The following is a 22,182-nucleotide window of genomic DNA, read 5'->3' as shown; positions in this document are numbered from 1 at the left end:
GATGCAATCCCAATTGTCTAACTCACATTCAATACATCCTAGCTGCCTATCTAAGGGTGCTCGAGGGATCGCTCCAAGACCTGTATCACCGAAAGGATCTCAACATTCGAGAATCCCTCAGCTCAATAAAACCTCACTCGACCCTCAACATAGGCTGCAGTAAATCTGACAGTACATAGACTTCCCACAAAGTCATACATCCACAAATTTCCCACTATATGTTGTAACCGCTGCGGCGGTTGTTTGCTGCGTGACTCACAGCCAGCAAACCCTCAACAAACATACATCATCTCTGACAATACATCCCATGTGGAAGTACCTGCAATGTCAGGATGAAATCTGGAATATCAAGCAGCAAACACAAGCTACCTGATGAACTAGTGGATGTCGCCTACAGTCTGTGTGTAGATGCGCCCGTGTCGTATGTGACACGCCTCCAAGACCTGTGAGCCGTACTTCGATGTGTAGACAGCCACAAATCAACAATCTGGGAGTGTCGATATCCTCAGCACCTGCAGTCGTAAGCCAAAAACCCCAAATTTGCAGAGTCGGATCTGCACCCGCCGAGACCACGTAGTCGAAAATGGCCTGCGCAGACCTTTGTCGAAGCCGAACGGTGGCCGAGATGACCTCAGAATGAAAATTTGAGAACACCAAGCCATTCGGGCTTTCCCACAAGATTTGGGGCTGTGTTTTCGCCTGTCGAATTTCACTCCAATCTGAGCTGGTGACTCTAGCCTCCTGCAGTGCTGCCCCGAGCCTCGATATGAGTTCTGATACCAATTGAAGGAGTACGAGCGGAAGTGCGACGCGAGAGAGAGTGCGAGAAGAAGAGCACGACGATATGGTGAACTCGCTCTACTGTAATGTGTAGAGCATAGTGAGTTCTTATTAGGTTTTTACAAAAGAATATGTGTACATACCTGGCGGCCCGCCCACTTACCTGAGCGACCACATTGGGCTTTATACCCCAACAGGTGGCACAAGAGATGGGCTACTATCTAAGTTGGAAGTGACTGACTAGTCATTGCCAATAACCAAAGATGTGCTATTGTTAATCTGCATTATCTATTGCATGAGGACAAAATCTACACATTGGTTATTAGGAGCTTAGTGAGTGAGAGAGAGAGAGAGAGAGAGAGAGAGAGAGAGAGAGAGAGAGAGAGAGAGAGAGAGAGAGAGAAGAGATGGATAGAGATATATGAAGCATTTTACTTGTTTTTTGATATGGCAATATATACAATGTAATGTATTTATGTACCATTGAAAATCATCACTTCTGTCTAGGCTAAAAGTGCTATACTTATCCTCCTTGAAACATTGATTTAAAGCCATTGCATCTATGCTACCAATGCCCCATAACATATTTATATCCAACATAGATATCTACAAGAAACTCCTTTGCCTTTCAAGGAAGAAAGACCCTTGCGCTCTTCTTAGGAAGTTTTGGATGTTTTGGCAAATCACATTTTACTATCACTCTATGGTGCTGATGGTGGATCATCAATTGTGTGCAACTGCAAGCTTTCCATTGGTCAATTGACTTTTTTGAAGGTCTTCAATCGCGGTCATATGTGTGGTGGTTTTTGTAGACATATCCCAATAGAGGCCCATTCTTAGTTATGCCACAACCACTTGAAAAACATTATCTCTTTCATAAAATCATGAGAGAGAGAGAGAGAGAGAGAGAGAGAGAGATCTTGGGAAAGCACACAATGTCACACATTATCAATAGCACATACCATCATCGGATGCCGAACTTACAATTGTGGAAATAGATTCTAGAAGCAAACTCCACTAAATTTAGAGAGAGAGAGAGATTGATTTTGTCATCAAGGGGTTGAGTAAAGATGGACCACTTGGAACTTGAAGATGACACGTGTGCATGTGTGTGTGTGTGTGTGTGTGTGTGTGAGAGAGAGAGAGAGAGAGAGAGAGAGAGAGAGAGAGAGAGAGAGAGAGAGAGAGAGAGAGTGAATCCCTCGTGGAGAGAGCTTTAGGAGGGAGCTTTTTGCCTTCTCTCTCTCTCTCTATATATATATGTATATATATATATATATATGTATATATATATATATGTATATATATATATATGTTTCTTGCTCTCTCTCTCTAACATGAATGAGAGAGAGAGAGAGAGAGAGAGGGTAGAGAGAAGAATTTATAAAATGGTAAATAAATAAATATATATCTTGATATGTATATATATATATATGTATATATGTATATATATATATATATATATATATATATATATATAAATTATACATACACTTGGCTAAGGTATAAAAGCCAGCTTTGGTAAAGATTTGAAAAGTTTTGGACAAAGAAGAACACATTGCGGTCACTCAAAACTCAACCTTCTTCTCTCTGATGCTCATATCTCCCATGTGGATTGTCTGTCTCAAGTGCCGATTTACGAGTTCATAGGTGAAAGCTTAGCAGAACAATGTAAGTCTCTCGCGTTAGTTTGATGAATCTGTTGTTGTTAATCCTCATCCTGATCAGCTCATAACTCACAATTTAGGCTTAGGAACTATAAATTAGTCATAAGAGAGGTAATATGACTTCAAAGCTAAGCTTCCAAGTGCATTCAACATATTCAAGTTACCATACCTAAAAAAAACTTGGGCGCACAATGAAATTTTAACAAATGATATCAAAATTTATCAGAGTCTGTACATTTGGATTCCTTGTTTTAGGAGCTTTCTATTGATATATCATACGTCATAGACACCTTAGAGATCTAACTCATGTTATTGTACTTATTAGCATATGTCAAAATTATGCAATATTTGCTAATGAGACCACAAGGGAAACCTATGTATAGGTACCCTCCCAACATGGCCCAAGAGCAGAAACCACCCATGGGTATGGAAAGACAAGAGTAAGTGCTGCCAAAAAGCAATAGAAATGGAGACAAGAAATTTGCACACTAATCGGGAACAACCTAAATAAGAAGGGAAAAGATCAACAACTATGCATATGTGTAAATGAAGACAAATATATACCAATTGGTTACTATAATTTCCAATTTAAGACGATCAACCAAACATAGCATGTGATACATAGGGAGGTCTTTTTGAAATTGTGGAAATTTTGCGTGGACTATCAAATTCTCCTGGCACATTTCAATAGATGATGGTGAATGAGATAATTGCAGACATGATTGAAAAAGGATTACTTGTGGTGTATCTTTATGACATCGTAATATATACAAAGACGTGGGACGAACATTATGAGGTTTTACACATTGTACTACAATGATTGAATATTTTCAATTTGAAATTACAATAAAAGAAATGTAAGTGGTCCCAAATGGAATTAAATTTTTTGGGATTTAAATCTTTAAGGAGGCATTTCAATTGATAAGGAAAAGTTATAGCTATTGAGTCTTTTTTTTTGGGGTCACGTTGAATTTCTCAAGGAGATTTATCCCTATCATATAGATTCTTAGGTACATCAAGAGAGAAATTCAAGCCCTGAGGTGGGATCTGAGAATTGCTAAAAAAGAAAGAAGAAAAACAAAGTCAAGCCCTATGCTTGAATCACTATTTCAAGCATGCAAAATTCAACAGAAAATGTCATTTTGTAATTGATGTTGTAGATATCATTAGCAAGGTACTCCCCACATTTGGGATAATCCTAAACGTGTGAATTGATTGATTTGACGCTCACATATACACATGCAAGGAAGGTGGAGGGTAACATTAGTAAATCCTATTGCACCTCTTTGAGGCCATGTTTTTTGAGGGAGGCATGGGGTTAAACATGTAAAAGTTACTCCCTAGCACTATAGCTTGAAAGCCCAAAAGTGGCAATCATAGGCTCATTCTATTGAAATGGTGCCCAAAGCAAAAGGTGTGCTAGGGTAAAGTAGCCAATTAGAGACATTTTTGTGACATGCTAATTATTCTAAATATTTTTGGGAGGATTTTGTAAATCTAACCATTTTGAATATTTAGACCTTGCACCAAAATCCTCATGAAAAGACAAGTCATATAATATTTAGACATTGCATCAAAATCCTCATGAAAAGATGCATCATATGATACCAAGATTGATATTTTTAAGATTCTATTTCAATGCTCCATTTAGGAAAATTCAATTTTGAGTTTTTTTGAAGCATTAGAAACATTCAAGGTCCATAAATGATATACTTTTTAACAAATCACAACAAAACACATAAGCAAGATTCTAAGAATATACCAATTTTTTTGTCTCTAAATTGGAGGTGGATTTGTTCATAACTGGCGGGTCAAAATTTGTTGTCTCTAAATTGACTCCTTTACCCTAATACAATGCACACAAGAGCGTTTTTTGCTTCACTGTCATATCCATTTTATTTAAGCATGTGATATAATTTCAATCATGAGTTGTTTGTATAGGTATGGATAAGATTGAATGCTTAGTTCTTGGCTTGATGCCACTCTACCAAATCATTTTTATGATGCCATGTTGCGAATCCACCAACTCATTTTTTGGTGACACGTTGAAAGATCTTTGCACATACCTAATTTGCTATGTAGGATTCAACTCATTGAAGGAGAAAAGGCATGACAAATCAAAATCTTCAAGATTGAAAGCAATGATGTAGAAAAGAATGAGAAGAAATATACCATTCACCAACAAGCTTTTCACCTTTACATTTTGACAGGCTTTACAATGGGAAGATTACCTTTTAGATACCAAACTCAGAGCACAATACTAAAGTGATGAAGGAAAGGACTACCTTACCACAATACTTCCTTTAGTGTGTGCTTGTATGGATATCCTCAAGGTAGTCAATAGTTCTAAAGGTCACCCGCTTTAGGATTATTTTCATAGCATAGTAGAGTGGTCCCATGTAATGGCCATTGGCTTTGCTCCCATTGAGCTCCATGTGTTATCATGTGCATTTAAGGCCCATCAAAAAGCCCTTTTATTGAGATTTTCAATGATTAGACTACACTAGTAAGTGACTTGTGCATTGCTATAGAGACAAAAATAGAAGTAGGTGTGTAAATCTATTGTTTTCACAAGTTTGAAATTGGTAAACTATCTAGCCTCTCAACCACGATTGACTTTGATGGCAACCTTAACCTTTAAATTTGAAATGTTCCACATGTTTTTGGGTAATTTATTGATTTTTAAAAGGTTGAGTCACATTTCCATCCTTAAAAATAAAATACCACAAAATAGTAAAATGCACGTCAAATATCAATCCTCCTTACATTCACATCATGCCAATTCCATGGAGCGGCTCAAAAACACTATAAGCATAACAGGTGAGAATCACACCAAGCACTTACTCTACATGGAGGGGTTGAAAACTTATGTTGGAGCCATGCCGACTAGAGTGAAGGTTCTTGCTAGGGGATTTGGTCCTAGTAGATGCTTGCAATGCACATTAGCTTGTGAAGACCTCTCACAGCTTTTCAAGGAGTGCCCGCCCGACGATCTGTGGTCTTGCAGGGAAGATTTGCAAATGGGTCCAAAAGCCCTATAAAATAGGATTCCTCAAGAATGATCTCTTCTTGGGAGGAAAGGTATTTGAGAGTAAAGCACCACTTCTGGCAACACAAATTATGAGGTATTTCTACTTTAAACACATTTGGAAAACAAGGAACAGTCGATCTTTGAGAAATCCATGGAAGTTGCTAAGTTTACAGAGATAGTCCAAGAAAGCAAGTTAACAATCATTGCCATTGGAAAACAAAATATGGAATTGCATAGGTGAAAGTGTAGGCTCATTCATTACAATGGGGTGGCTACCCCTTTAGCTGATGTATCTATGATTCATTGAAGATGTCATGGCTCGTCACACGAGCATGACAGGAATCTGTAACCGTTTGATCTATTAATATAATCTATTCAACAACATGAGTTTTGAAAAAAAAAAGTATCTCAATCCAAGTTTTGATAGCTCATCAAATTACAAATTACAAGGAAAAGTTGAAAGGGGTATTTCTTTCACAGGTGTTTGCTGGCTCCCTTGTAGCATAGCTCCAATGAATCAACAAAATTATCAATATCCGAAGATGATCGCGATTCGGCTAGGGCATGGAAGTATCATAGATGGGTGAGTGTGTGAAAGTAATGAGTTTAAACAGAGTGGGAAAATCATGAGAGACCATTTAGAATAAGAAGAAGAGAGAACTAATGGAAGGGATTAGTGGTCACACACATGTTAACCCATATGATATCATGCAATGTTTTTCATTGCATTCTCTATTAATCTTTGTAGGCACATCCTAAACACAAGCTCACGGGGTTACAATTAGAGTGATATATGCACGAATCCTAATCTACACACTACTCGTTGCATTCCGTACTAATCCTTATAGGAACATGTTAAACACAACCTCATCCAAGCTCAAAGAGTGTCCATGAATCATGCACACAATGCCATAATCTAATACACAACAGGAGATCAAGAGACTAGAGAACGATGAGTTCTTAATACATACACATTAAGACACTAATTGTAAGGGCCTTCTCCTAGACCTTACACATGGCCAACACATCTAAGCCACTGACTTAAAAGAAGAAAATGAAAAAGGTAATAATAATAAATATTTGAATAAATTTGGGCTAAATCCTGCTCCACTGTTTACCCACTAGTCACTTTTGGTATCCAACATGGAAACATGGACCTAACCAATGCATGAGACATTAGCTTTTTATCTCAAGAAAAATAGCATTAAAGAAAAAGATAAGGATAAAGGAAAATAAAAAGGTAAGGATAAAGGAAAAGAGAAGATAAGAATAAATAGAGTAAGTAACTTGTTGAAGAAGTTTTGCAAAGTAAGATAACTTATTAAAATAAGTAGAAAGAACTTATGATAAAGATGATAAGCTATCAAGATAAGTGAAGGCACTTATCTAAAAAATTCATAAAAAGAGGGATTCTCTTCTCATTTTACACTTCTTTCCTTCATTTTTTAAGGTGCAAACTTGAGAGCAATATTGAGAAAGCCATAGCTAAGCCTCTTTCACACACATATCTCCTACCCACACACACACATCTCTCTCCAAGAGAATCCATGGCCAAATAATCAAGTTTGTCAAAACTTGATCTTCTTCTTGACATTACACTCTCTCTATCCTCTCCCCTAACCCTCAAGGCTTTCATAGCTTGAATTTCATTTATCTCTTTCCTTTTTCCCTCAATCCAAGTAGCGAACTTGGTGTTGATCTTCAAGTGAAGGTGAAGAGGGAGAGAGCCAACTACATCCAAAGCAAGGATAAGACTATACCATACACACACTAAGGTAATGTTTTTGTTTTCTTTTTATGCTATTTCACTTGTTTGAAAGTTATTTACCTTTCATACTTACTTAATTCATGCTTAAGATCTCATGTTTTAATTGCTTGGGAAGAAGAACAACTTCTTACTTTTGTTTTTCTTTCTAACCACATTGCTAACAACTAACCACGATGTTATTTCAAGTTCTTTAGATTACCAGACTAATATGGCATAGAGAGAGTAGAAAGCACTCTCTTTAACCATATGTGACTGGAGATCATATTCACTTAAATAGTAGGCATGAAAAATGTGACTAATATCTTTAAATATCCTTTAATCTCTTGCATAAATCTTTTTATTAATTTTTAACTCACTTTTATTATCTTACCTAAACTACTCTTATAAAGGTAAATGCCATAAATCAAAGACAACTAAGTAATGGAATGGTTTTTGGCATTTTCCAAAAGAGTAATTATACTGCTCTCATGAATGGCCCACAACTTTTTCTTACTTTTTTATGAGTTATGTGTGTAAAAGTTTTAGTGACCTACTTAAGATTAATATCTAATTCTCTTAAGAAGGAGTTGAGTTTTTGAAGGGTAACTTATCATAGCCAAAGGAGTTCTCTTCTTTGAAAGTGGATCTCCCTTCCAATTAGGGTTATCCTCCCTCTCCTATTGTCAATTGTAATCTCCCAAGTCCTTAAACCACTCCTAGATAACAAAATAATGCTCTTCAAAGTAGCCAGTTATGCCTAAATCCCATCTCAAAGAAGAAATTTTCAATCATTAATACTTCATTGCATGCGCATTTCTCACTACACTAACATGTGCACTCTTAGGAATGTCACATTTTTAATCTTGTAATACCATTCATTGAAGGGTTCTATTCTTGCATAGTCAATCATTTGAATCTTACATAATAACTCAAAAGAAGTTACGATTGCAAGTTGGTGCACTCCAAAGTTCTATGTTTGCAATGCATGGCCCACACTAAAGCAAAGATCATCATAGAGAGCATATGCATTGTTCTTTCAAGCTGTATTCTTTCAAATTTGTTTTGCAATTGTGATATGGAGGGAGTAAGGGGATAGATTTACGGAAGTGATGACCGTGTTGCTTGAACAGAAAACTCCTAGCGCTTCTATGGAGATGCCCCATGGATGGAAAATGATGCAAGAAAAACAAATGGGATTTGTCCAAGACAGGGTTAACTTGAAACTTACATCGAGACAAAATCTTAACTCCCAAGATAATTTCTTTTTCTTAAGGTCTTGTTTCAATAGACATTCAAAGGAAACAGGAACTAAGGGATTATAGCTCAAGGAACTCACTCTAAAGTTTGACTAGGACTAAAAACTTTACCAAAAATATTTGATGTGGATAGCCTTAGCATAACATAGAAGTTTTAAGTGTGAAAATTGTTTTACATGTTTGAAAAAGGACCAACACAAGTATTTACCTGTGGGATGCAATGGAGGATTGTTCTTTCTGGCTAGGACTATAATCGTTGGTCTATATTTTGCGCTCGATTCATTCAAGGCCCTACAATTGGGATTGAATGGGAGTGTGTCCCGATTGGGTGGTGAGACCCGCGGATGCATCTCAAAATTGGCCTAGTCTTGGTAGGCCAGATGTCGATTGTGAGCTGCTCAACCTAACAAGAGACAAAAGGCCATTAAAGGGACGCCACTCATTTTTTAAGCCAATTGATTGTATTAAACCCCTTTGTATTACTAAGAAATCCCACAAAGTTTAAAGACACTGTAATATTATTGATTGCCAATGAGTCTAAAAGGGTTGAGGACATCCAAGTTTGTAATCATATGCAATTCTTTAGCTTTTTATTGAGCCCAAACATCTAGGAATCCATTGTTTGAACCTTGGCTAAGATATAAAAGCCAGCTTTTGTAATTATAAACCTAAGCTTATGATAATGATAATGAGCATTTGCTGCAGAAGCTCAACGTGAGTCTATTGTTTCTTCAATTTCTTGTGTCTCTCTCATACAATGTTGCACTGCTATTTTGAGCATACCAACACTGAGATGTCTCCAACCTACCGACATGAAAGTTAAGATGGGGTCCTTGATAGGTCTCTAGGCCTATTAAAAGTTAGAGTCTCTAAGTAAGAAGGGTCCATGGAATAGACTTTTACCATAGACAATGGCTTGGGTCTCTAGCCCTAAAAGTTAGAGTCTCTAAGTAAGAAGGGTCCATGGAATAGACCTTTACCATTGACAATGGCTTGGGTCTATAGCCCTAGAAGAAGACCTAGCATGTCTCACAGCAAAAACGAGACAACATCTTAAAAGTCCAAAATTCTAACTTCCACAAATTGGGCTAAGGTATCCTCAACCAAAGCTTTTTTCCCCCCTAACAGACATGAGGGAACAGCCGATGGTGGACTCCTCTTTCAAGTGCAAAAGTTTTCTAAACATTTTTAGTGAGCGAGGATGGATAATTACTTGACTAATCAGGTCCACTTGTCCATGATTGACAGCCTTAGTCAATCCCCACTTACCACCGTGCACTCACACATGATTCTTTTGTTTTCTAATTACTATCACATTGTTTTAACATTTAAAATAATGGTTTCTTTTAACTTTCTGTCACAGTGATTCTTTCAATCAAGTATTAAAGACAACATTGAAAAGCATTCTTGTAGAGAAGATACATCGTTAAATTTAAGACAGGATACGATCGATAAAAAACATTGACCATAATAACCATGACCAATACTCTTCTTGTCTCAAGACCACCTAAGTGTGAAAAAATGGCATCCATTCCTTATTCATAATACGGGGTGGTAACACAACACCCAAAGTTCGGGGTGCCCATACATCAAGCCAGTTGCCCATACAATCAGGCGGCGCCCCTAGGATAAAAAAACGATATCCTAACTTATGTAGAAACATCAAGACATGACACGGAGTAGAAAGTCATCGTTCATGGAGGTAACCAACTTATCTATGGCTGGAAAGCCATCATTATTCCATTAGAATATACCAAAGAGTCGAAGGTGTCTTGATACAAGTTGTCTTAAAGATGATCAATCATATCTTTCCTAATTCAGCCAGTCTTATCAAAACATTTATTTTCTAGTTTATCAACCAATTGCAGGATGGTTTGTTGGAAGATACACTTCCAATTTATCTTTTCCTAAATCCTTACTCACTCTTTGAAGTATGCAATATTATTACGTACAATAATTTGGATTGGAAGATACCTTTTCAATTTTTAGACAATTTATCTTTTCCTAAATCCTTACTCACTCTTTAAAGTATGCAATATTATTACTTACAACAATTTGAATTGCTTAAAATCTAAATCTAATGAGCACCCGTTGCGGACTAATCAGGTATCTGCTGGATCTCTATTGGCACCCAAACACTCTCATCCCTGGGCCTACTGTTGGGTCTTGCCTCATGGTCGTAAGAACCCCTAGGTCTCTTTGGAACATTATCTTTTTCATCAGTTTGGGTGTTTGCTCGTGTCCTCTTTGAATCCATAACTTTTATCCTTATAAAAAGGACATCTACTTATTAGGTAAATCATCAAAAAATTGACTTTATCTTTGTATTGAATCTAGTTCTTCTTTTCACCCCAACTAAAGTAAGTTTGTAGTCATAAATGGACCTAGTAATTTCTTATTTTCTTATATAGATAATATAACTTTATCTTAGCTTCCTTAAGGGATTTCTAAGCTCCCCTAATTTTCTTATAAATATCAAAACCTTTTTCATGATTTTCCCATCATATTCTAGTCTAAAATTTGGCTTATTTCTAACTCCATATTTACTACGATGATTTTATCTTAGAGATATAATTATATCAATTTTATAACACTATTTTACACCTCCAATAATTTTCTTGAAGACTTTTAAATGGATTTACTATTTATCCTAAAATTAGGATTTTTAAGCTAAAATAATTACTAAGAATTTTTGTCTTTTGATGAAACACAAAAATCAAAAAATTGGATGGCTTCCATGCAATCTAAATATGATGCACTTATAGATAAGTGATATATGGACTTTATATGGTTTGCCTCCTAGAAAAAAGGCCATTGGTACAAAGTGGGTTTACAAGTTAAAACACAAGCCACATGGTGAGATTGATCGCGATAAGGCTTGACTTGTTGCAAAGGGTTATGCACAACAAAAATGCATACATTATGAAGAGACTTTTTCTCCCACTTGTTGTATGACTACTGTGCGTTTTCTATGTGCATTGGCAGCTCCTTTTGGTTGGGATGTACATCAGTCAAACATTGTTACTGCTTTAAACTAATTTTCTATCCATGAGCTAATTCTCTCCACTTGTTAATGACGTTTTCTGACTCTAATAACTATCATGTAATTATCTAAGCTAATTAACTAATTTTTTCTTTTAATTTATGACCAATATAAAAAAATTAGCTCAATTAATTATCTAAACTATTTTTTTTTGTCCATGATCTAATTATCTCGAATTATTGATGATGTTTTCTAGGTATGATAATTACCATGTAACTATCTAAGCTAAATAAATAATTTCTTCCTCTAATGTATAGCCAAAATCAAATAGTTTTATCTTAATTAATTAGCTAAACTAAATTTCTATCCAAGAGCTAATTATATTGGCTTGTTGATGATGTTTTCTAACTCTTATAATTACCATGTACTTATGTAAGCTAATTACTAATTTCTCTCTTTAATTTATAGCTAAAAGCAGACAATTTTAACTTAAGTAAATAACTAAACTAATTTTTTGATCATGAGAGATCCCGGCTTACTAATGATGTTTACTAACTCTGATATTTACCTTGTAATTATTTAAGATAGTTAACTAAATTCTCCCTTTAAGTTACAACTAAAATTAGTCAATTTTAGCTTAATTAAATAGCTAAACCAATTTTTTGTTAATGAGCTGATTATCCCGACTAGTTAATAATTTATCCTAAATTTGATATATCCAAGTTAGTTAATTAATTTCTCCCTTTATTTTTAGCTAAAATCAATCAATTTTAGCTTAATTAAATAGCTAAATTAATTTTCTATTTATAAGATAATTACCCCATGTTCTTAACAATTTTTCCTAGCTCTGTTAATTATCTTGTGATTCATTAAGCTAGTTTACTAAGTTTTCCATTAGTTTATGATTAAAAATAACTAATTTATTACAAAAACTTTAAAAAATATGATATAATGTTTCTAGCTTTCTAATAGCATAATCAAGCTTTGATAATTATCTTAGAGTTAATTAAGCTTTTTTAATACAATTCTCATTCATTAAAATCAAAATTAATTAAATTTAGCCCTAATTAGGATTAATAATAAATTAGATTATTAATCTCAATTAAGACTAAGTAATCAACAATTTAATAATGTATAAGAGAGTGTTTAATAGTAGAAGATAGTTTAATCTTCTTTAATTAATAGATTAATAAGAAACATTAGATATAAATAAATATAAATAGCTAATTAATTGAGAATAGCATAACTACCTTGCTTAATCACTTAGATTTTTCTCTCTTAGTGGTTTTTGTGAAGTATCTCTCTCGCAAGAGAGATCGTGGCCAGGACTCCGAGTCTGACTGAAAATGAGAAGCCTAGGGGGTCTATTTATAGGTTTTTGTCAATCAGGGCCTGCATTTAGCAGTTCCTTGCCGCTCAAGGCAGCCCCTCAGCTCTCCTAGCACCATCTACTGCTAAATGTTTCCATGGTAGGTCAATGATGGCCTCCCCTAGCACCTGTCCAACTTGGTTGGTCAATTTTACCATTTTTGGGTGAATTTTATGCTTTTTTGTAAGTATCTAATAAATATCTAGGAGGCTAAGGTAAAGTCTTTAGCTTTAATGATTACTAAAATCTTTCAATTATTTTAGTAATTTAAAGTAAGCGTGAAAACTTTTAGAGAGGATAGCGGGGTTGGTTTTTGCCCGAATTTGGTTCTGAAAATTTCTACCCATAGATTTGTCGTTCTTAAGATTCCAAAGATACCAATTTTAGCTACTTTTGAGATGGTGGTTTACCAATTTGTATGTCTAGTGCTCTCACTATAAAGTTTATGATTCATCTCTCCACTGCTGGAAACCTTACAAAAGCGTTTGTAGGTGAAATATCTTTCATTTCAACGTAAGTTTCTCGTGATGAAAGTGTGTTTTTAGTCGTGCTGTCTACGAGCTATTTTTTATTTCTACGCACAATACACACACCAAAATTGGTTTTTGACCTTAGGAATAGATAAATCATATCTAGAGGAAGCCATAGAGTGCTTCAGATGCCAAAATTGACTGATCTAAAATAAGCTTTATATCGTATGCACGATTTTTTTTGAGTGTCAAAAATGACATTTGAGTACATGAGAGTGTTAAGGATACTCTGATCATGCTAGGCATTAATATTTGTTGCATTCAGAGTCTCGTAGCTATACAAATTTATCGGATCAAGCTTGCGGTAGAAAAGTAGCTTTTGATGTCTGACACACATCTGAGACCGAGTTAGGTAGGAGCAACTTAGAATTGGGTTTTCTGAGAGATTAGCTCTCTTGTAGCCTCCATGCACTAGTCGGGTCAGTCGTGTCCCATGGATCAACAATTTTTATGTCTGTGTTCTTGCTTTCCTAGCATCAATATGGTGAGGCTTGGAAGCCGGTCGACATTTTGGCACCATTGTTGGGGATGAAGCAATCTAGACTAGAGAAAAACCCAAAGCATTTACTTGAATTTCCATTACGTCCTTTAGTTTTTCGGCTAGAGTATCACATTTTTTGACTTTGTCACGACTGAGAGGTGCTTGAGAGTAGAGATACTCCGTAAAGACCTCAAGAGATTTATTTAGTTAGTAGGACGGACGAGGTAGACGGGTTCGTGAGACGAGCTAGTGATTGGTAAGGGCATCACCTAAGTAAAGAGTAGAGATTTCAGACTGAAGGTTGAACTTTTTACTTTCAGTACTATTTTTTTATGTTCAGTAAGAGTAGGGTAAGTAAAAAACCATCAGGATCGCATCTAATCTGAGGTACATTGAAGAAAACCAAAAAATTGTCAGATCTATCTTAGGCGCGTTGAAGATAGACATGGTTTTTTTGAGATTGATACTGGGTAAACTGGACTTACATGTGGTAGAACAACTTAAGTAGACTACTCCCTTTGATTTTGGAAACATTTGGATCACTAAAACACTTGGCCAAGCCCAAAATTGAAAAATACGCAGACTTTAGAGAAAATCAACAAGGAAAAGTCAAATCAGGCTAAACTTGAAACCAAGGTGTGGATAAGTCCTAAAACGCGTGGGAAAATCAATCTATGAAGACAAAAATGAAAAAGGTCAAAATATGGTAGAGTTTTATCTTAGGCGTGTCGAAGATAAAAATCTCGCCAGAGAAGGAATTTGGTCCAATTTCAACTCGGAGGGTCTATTTGGATCATAATACAGCTCCTAAGAAAGTTTCATCAAACTTGGAGTTGTGCAAGGATCAAAATACTAGGAAAACTAGAAAAGCAGACTACAGGATCAAAAAGAGTGATAAAACATTGGTAAATTATCCAAACTTTGTAAAATTCATTGTACAAGCTTGAAATAACCTGTAAAAACCAACCCAAGTCATAATTGGCAAAAGAAAGTTGAAACTGGGAAGATTTATCTTAGGTGTGCCGAAGATAAATCTCTCACCAGAAGAACAGATTTGTCATTTTGACGCCAGTATTGACTTTGGCAAGCTGTGGGGACCCCAGTTATGTGATTAAAGTTGAAATGGACTCCACAAATAGGTGCAGATATCTTAGGTGGACCTAAGATAAAACTGAGCAAAATTTCACATTTTTGCATATAGGGTCTATCGGGTATTGGAAAAAGGAAGTTCTATATATTTTGTGACTTAGGATTGACAAATTTTGGAATCACATACGTCTTTAAGTGTTTTTGAGCAAGGAATTGCGACTTTGTGAAGGACAAGAAAGAAAAAGGCAAAAGCATTGCGTTTGAATCAAAGGCAACTTTCCAGGTTTGAAGATCAGCTCAACTAAGTTGTGTAAGTCCATATATGAACCTAAGATCTGGTAGAGTTCTGGGAAACTGATCAATTGTCTTAGGAGAGAATAGGAGTAGAGCGTCCACAAAGGAGAGCATAAATCAAGGGAGACCAATAGAAACTATTGCGGAAGAAGTGCCAGATACTTATTCTGATTCAAGCTCAGCTATGTCTTCTTTTTCAACTCAATCAAGAACGGGGACCTCTCTCAAGTTCAAGCATATCTTGACTTTCTTGAAGACCAACAAGTACGAAGTCCAGATTTACTTGGACGCAAATGAGGAGTTTGCAGTGAGGATAGACATCCATACCATCAATTTTGAAGAGGAGGTTAGGGCAAACAAACAAGAAAACCTTTATGTGGACTGAAATAGAGGACAATATTGCAAGATACAAGATTCTCATTCTATGGGTAAATGGGGATTAGAGGTTGATACTCTAATACCAGATAAGGTTGTAATGGAGGGGACCTCCGATGCCAGAATTAGAAGGGCATGAGTTGATAGATGCTAAACCATTGAAACACATCCCCACTGATAACCCAAGATTTGGAGTTTATTGCTGGGAAGAAAACAACATTACGGATTGATATGGACTACCCATGCCAGATTAGGACAACTAACACCCTTAATTGTGTATATTTTCAAGATCAAGGAAAAAGGGATCAATTGAACTTCATACTCATCTGAATTGCTACAACAAAATTTTGTTATGATGACTCCAAAAGAGATTGAACAAACTAAGTACCAAGGACACTCAATCCGTGGAGTGATTATGGGAACTTTACAGGAAATTGATTGGAATGTGGATCCAAATGCTAGAACTTACGATAGCATGGCCAATCAAAGAGGAAGTATAGCAAGGAGTCCACCTCAATGATGCCAACAGGGAAAGAAAGATAGAAATCACCTTTAACAGGGGAGGAATGAGTGACATGAGGACGAGAAGAGGTCCACATGAGTCACACTTATCAAACAGTTGGTTTGAGGGATAAATGGGAGAAACACAGGCTACAAGGGAGAGAGCGGGTGATGAACACAATTGTAGAGTCAGACCAATAGATTTCCAAAAGTGGGTCAAAATATACAGCAGGTTAGAGGATTTGTATGGCCATTTGGCCAGCTTCAGACATGTTTTCAGAGCTAAGCGCATAACCAATTTCCATACACAATTTTAGGGATTTTGGATGACCTTGGAGGGCAAAGATTTGACTTGGTGCCAAATTATACCTCTTGGATCGATAACTGCTTTGGAAATAAGATTTTTTGCTACGTGTTCTAAAATAGGAATAAAGCATAGTATATAGCACAAATCTATAGTTTCAAGAAAAAACAAGGGAAAAATGTCAGAGATAGTGTAAGTCGAATGAGACAGTACATAGACAAATTGGCCTGGAGTTGGAGATTCCAACTGAGGAAAGACATGTCTCACTGTTTCTAGAGGGGCTATTAAACAAATATTTGCATGCTAAAGATACACAGAGTGAGCGGATCGCACCCACTGTACTAGCACAAGTAGGATCAATTGTTGTAGCTCCTACTAGTACTATAGAGGACATGCTTAAATGCATGAGCGATATGATGACATGCAAAGGATGTTGATGTGAGGCCCATTGCAGGGACCAAATCAAGAACAACCTATGGGATAACAAAGGCAATTAAAATGGTGCACCATTGAAGTAAAATGGACAAATCATGAGACAAACGAGTGCTACTACAAGCCTAAATATGATGGAAATGTCCAGTATGTATAGATACTTGCCAAATGTGGTACCCATGCAAAGATCACCCATGAATATGGAGAGACCACAACCAGTATTAGATAAACAAATGCTAGTCCCAAGGAATAAATCTATACTAGTTAAGTATATGTTGTCCGAGGAACAAGCAGATGAACAGATGCTAGTACCCATCACTCCATACCCTGAAACAAGTTGAGTAACAATGGGGATAGAAGAAGAGTGGTATAATCAACCTCCTCATATCCCTATGGAGCCGATGTGTCAAGCACCATTGATACAACACCGGTTTACTTTATTGCAAACCAAGGAGCAAGATCAGTTATGGTCAAGCTAATGTCCAAACCAAAAAATGGACATTGTCATAACTGTGGAGCGGATGACCATTAGAAAAATGACTGTCTTGAACCGGATAAGAACACAAAACCTATAGAGGCATATTGTGGAGAGTGTGGACACAAGGGTGGACACTCTCCTAAAGACTACCCTAGGAATCCATCACCAAAACTGAGATCATGAATGTACATCTATCATCCACAAATTTGACTACAAGTCTAAGTCTAGCAAGTGAACAAAGGGAAAATTTCCATAAATATAGTTTAAGTTGTGCTAAGTAGTTCATCAGAAGTGGAACCAATAATTCATGTTTGAGTGATGACTAGAGCACAAGCCAAGGACAACAAAGAGAAAAATGCAAATGGATCTAATAATTCTAGCAACCCCTCCAAAAACTCCAGAAAGGAAAGACGTTAAAGATGCAAACTCAAGTGGAAAAAATAGCAAAAGGAGATTGAAGGGAAGATACAAAAGGGAATAGAAGAAAAAATGCAGACTCTTTCAATAGACTTCAAGGAACCTGAACCTAAATCTGTTGGATCAATTCTGGTTGATAAAATCTATGAACCAATCAGCACAGCCTTGCAAGCTTTCCAAGCTGGGTTAAAAGTCGGTCAAATGTTGGAAAACCAATGGAAAAACTATCCAACACCTAAAATGGAAGCAACTAAATTAGCAGCTTACAGAAAACTGGTGCAAATCATGCAAACTCTGATGTCGTGGACTATTGTGAAGGGAATGAGGGAAAACAAACCCTTCCAATACAATGATGTAATGACCATGGATATTTTAAACAGTGGAGAAGGCATTGCCATAGCAAACAAAGCTGTTCGGGAAGCTTGGGGAAAGGCAAATCAGGCAAACAAGAATAAACTTGCAATTGACAGATGGACACATAGAGAAACCAATGGGTATACTAGAGAATATGATAGTCAACTCCTATGGGATTGACTACCAACACACTTTTGCCATTGTAGACTTTGGGAAGAAACTCAATTATGAAATCATCTTGGGAAGACTATTCATGAGACAGATACAAATAATCCAAGATTGGGGCAATGATTAACTCTAATTGAAACAAGTAGGGACAATCACTTGAGTGAACATGAAGGAACATTCTTACAAGGATTTCCTGACGACACCAATACATGAATTGGACTTGGAGACTTGTGCAGAGACTAAACTACCATCATGGATACATAAAAACACTCCAATTTGGATGAATGGGGCTTATCAATCGGGTAGTTTACGAAGGGAAGAGTGCATTTTAGACAAAGAAGTGAATGATGCAAATTACACACCAAAACCATTCCCTGAACATTTGTTCAAACCCTTTGGATGGACTCAGATCCTGGCCACAATAAATGTATATGTTAATGAACCTACATCTACATACTTTTGTGACAAAGACGGCTATGATATAGTCCCAATCCAAATGGTATTTATTGAGATGATTGAGGAGCAACATGTCTTCTCTAATAACTGTTATGATGCTACAGTGGGAAGAAGAACCAATCACAACAGAGTAATTGGACTCTGAAAAAGAGCAAGTAAGGGCCAAAATTCTCCTTAGAGGAGGGGAAGATAAAATTTTCAAGTTCCCAAACCAACACCAAAGATGCCAACAAAGATACCAAAAGAAACAAGACACTAACTCAAGAAAGAAAACTACAAAATGGCCACTGGACACCAAAACTCAATTTTTAATGAAAGTGGACGCAATGCACTACATAAAAGACAAGATAACTGGAAGATATCCAAATGTAGAGCATTCAAAGAGACAAAACCAAACAAAATCAAAGTTGATCAAGCTTAATAAGACCAAATAAAAAGAACCAAACGGACTTTGAAAGAAGTGTTGGACCATAGAAATGGAATCAGATATTGGCCTCCAGGGTTCAAAACTTTAGCCTGCAGCATCACAAACAACTTCTTTGACAAATAAGTTGGGTTATTTTTTAAACTGATGGTCTTAGCAATGAATCTATATATTGCAGTGTGTTCTAGTGGTGCTATTGGAATTCCTTGAGCACCATCTTTGTGATTCTTCTTGGCTTGGTTGTCTTCTCTCAAAAATTGGTTGATCGCTGCTAGTGTGGCTTTCTAAGCATTTGAAAGTTTGAAAACATGCTCTAGATATGTAGGTGTCAATTTGAGCTCTTGTCCATTGATAACAATAGTACTCTTATCTGCCTTGTATAAGGCTAGTACTTGGTGTGTAATCTGTCCATCAAAGGAAAGTGTCACAGCCTCCACAATGACTTCTAAACCCCATAACTTGAGCAGAGATTTCTCGTTCTCTTGAAACACATAATTAGCTATTTTGTTGTGCTAAATCATTCCCAAAGATTCTACAAACGATGCCTTCAAGATCTCTTTCTCGACTATCATCTTGTCAAGGGTTTCTTGCATGCACTATGACTTTGATTTTCTTCCCATACACGACTTAGACAAAGAAGTTTCAATTGAATATGACTTACTTGTGGTAGTTGTTGTGAATGAGTCTTTGAAAGAGTAGCGAGATGTGTCAGGGATGGTGACTGTTGAAGGAGTTTGGGTACGTAGAGATGAAGAAGTATTTGTGAACTTGAAGCATGCTCTTCAGGTTGAGAAGCAAGTGGCACTAGAGGTTGCAAGTAAAATATTGATGGGCAAATCCGCCACATAATTATACGTATTCTTGCCATGAATGCTCCACTTGTTTCCCACCCTTTTGATCTCTATGCTCTGTTTGTGACATGTCAAGCATGCATTGGATTATCCGATTAATCATTACTAGTGAGATTTGTTTTGGGATTTTCTATGTTTCCCACTTGCAACTGGCCGGTGCTATTAGTGGTGTGGTTGTCTTTGATTGAACTGATCGGATCACTGGAGGTTGGAATTGCTAACTCTGGTTGGAAGGCCAAAATTGGTATTGGTGCTAACTTCTCTATTGGTTGCATAAGAGGCCTAATGTAGAATAGGTCCATTATTTCCCCTTATGGTTCTGGTACTATTTCAACTGGAACATCTTATGCTCTAGAATATAACTTGATCTTGGGCCCATTGTATACTCGAGGCAATAATAGACCCGACAAATCTTCGAGTCTCACTGTCCCATTTGGACTGGTACAGTAGTACTAAATCGCCGCTCTGGAACTCTCTAACCTTGATCCTACTATCATGTCAATTCTTCCTTCTTTGTTGCACCACTTCTTGCTCCGATAAATCTCTCTGTTTTATCTCATCTAGCTACATCAAATCATCCAATCAGTGTTTTAAGTTCTAATTAAAATATATCCCATGCTCAACTCCAAGTTGAAGATTGGAATGACGAATTCCATGGGCACTACTGCTTCTGTTCCATTAACCTGTTTAAATAGAGTCATTCCAGTAGTGACCTTGTAAGGAGTGCGATATGCTCATAACGCTATCTAAAGTCTGGCATCCCATTGATGTGGTTCCTTCCGAACAATTTTAGTGAGAATGGTTTTGATTGGTGTTGATTTTCTATGTTTGACTGAAAACATCTCCATGAGGATCTCCATTGTGTCATTCATGAAATGAGAGCCCTAGTCTGACACCATTTCAACAGGGCAGCCATATCTACAAATGATATTATCATAAATGAACAAGGCAGTAGACCTAGCAGTGTCATCTGGAAGTGCTTTAATCTCCACCCATTTGCTGACATAACATGTAGCCATCATGATGTATTCTTTCTTGAATGGTCCCATGAAGTCAAGTCCCCATTTTTAATACTCCCAATGGTTGTATTGGAGTCAAAGGTGTCATATAAGTTGTTATAGGTCTACCCATCCTTTGGCATATTCACAAGTCTTACAAAAAGTTTGCTTTAGTCTCCACCCATTTGCTGACATAGCATGTAGCCATCATGATGTATTCTTTCTTGAATGGTCCCATGAAGTCAAGTCCCCATTTTTAATACTCCCAATGGTTGTATTGGAGTCAGAGGTGTCATATCAATTTTTATAGGTCTACCCATCCTTTGGCATATTCACAAGTCTTACAAAAATTTCTGACATCAACCATCATTGGTTGCCACCATAATCTTGTTTGAAGGATTTTCTTATATGTGATGTCAGTTGAAAAATGACCTCCTGCATCTTCAGTATGGGCCTCATTAGTAACATGCATTCATCCTCCTCAGTTATGTTCTAAAATAATTAAACATCTATTGGTTCATGTTAGCGGGTTGCCACGACGGACGTCTGCAACATAGTTTTTTGTACTAACATAATGTCAATATGTAAGGAAGCGACTTGGGATGGGGCACGGAGACTCAATGAGAGTGTGAATCTCACCAAAGGGAACTCAGAGGGCTATCCATACTATAACAAAAGCAAATCAACCACTTCCTAGTCAGAAAATCATTCTAAGTCCAATCTCAATGCTCTAGGTCATCACGCCTTTTCGGCATCCAAACGAGTTCAAAATGCAATGAAACTTAAGGAGAGGTGTTACAACACCTAAGGGTACAATCCTACCAAGTTCTACAGTCATCTAGGAAGGTACATAAATCATGATCCATTACAAAAGTGTGTAAAAAACTAAAACAGAACTACACAAAAAGGTCCCCCTTAAGCATAGAAACACTTATCCAAGGTCAAAACATCAGAAAACAACCATTTAAGACCTCAAATCAATGCAAAACACAACAAAATTGAGAATGATTACACTTAGATTGTAGAGCAAAGAGACAAGAAACACAATCTGCTAGTTGGAATCAAATTCTGATTACCAGACAAGGAGAAAAGCGGATTACAAATTGTAGCAGCAAGAAGCTCTCAAAGTCAATGTCCAATACTTATTCAAGCTAATGATAATATGTTAGTCAAAAATAAGGGTTTTGACTTAAGAGC

Source organism: Adiantum capillus-veneris, chromosome 15, assembly GCF_014529385.1.
Source record: "Adiantum capillus-veneris isolate H3 chromosome 15, ASM1452938v2, whole genome shotgun sequence".
NCBI classification, from domain to species: Eukaryota; Viridiplantae; Streptophyta; class Polypodiopsida; order Polypodiales; family Pteridaceae; genus Adiantum; species Adiantum capillus-veneris.
Note: the sequence above shows the minus strand (reverse complement) of the source record.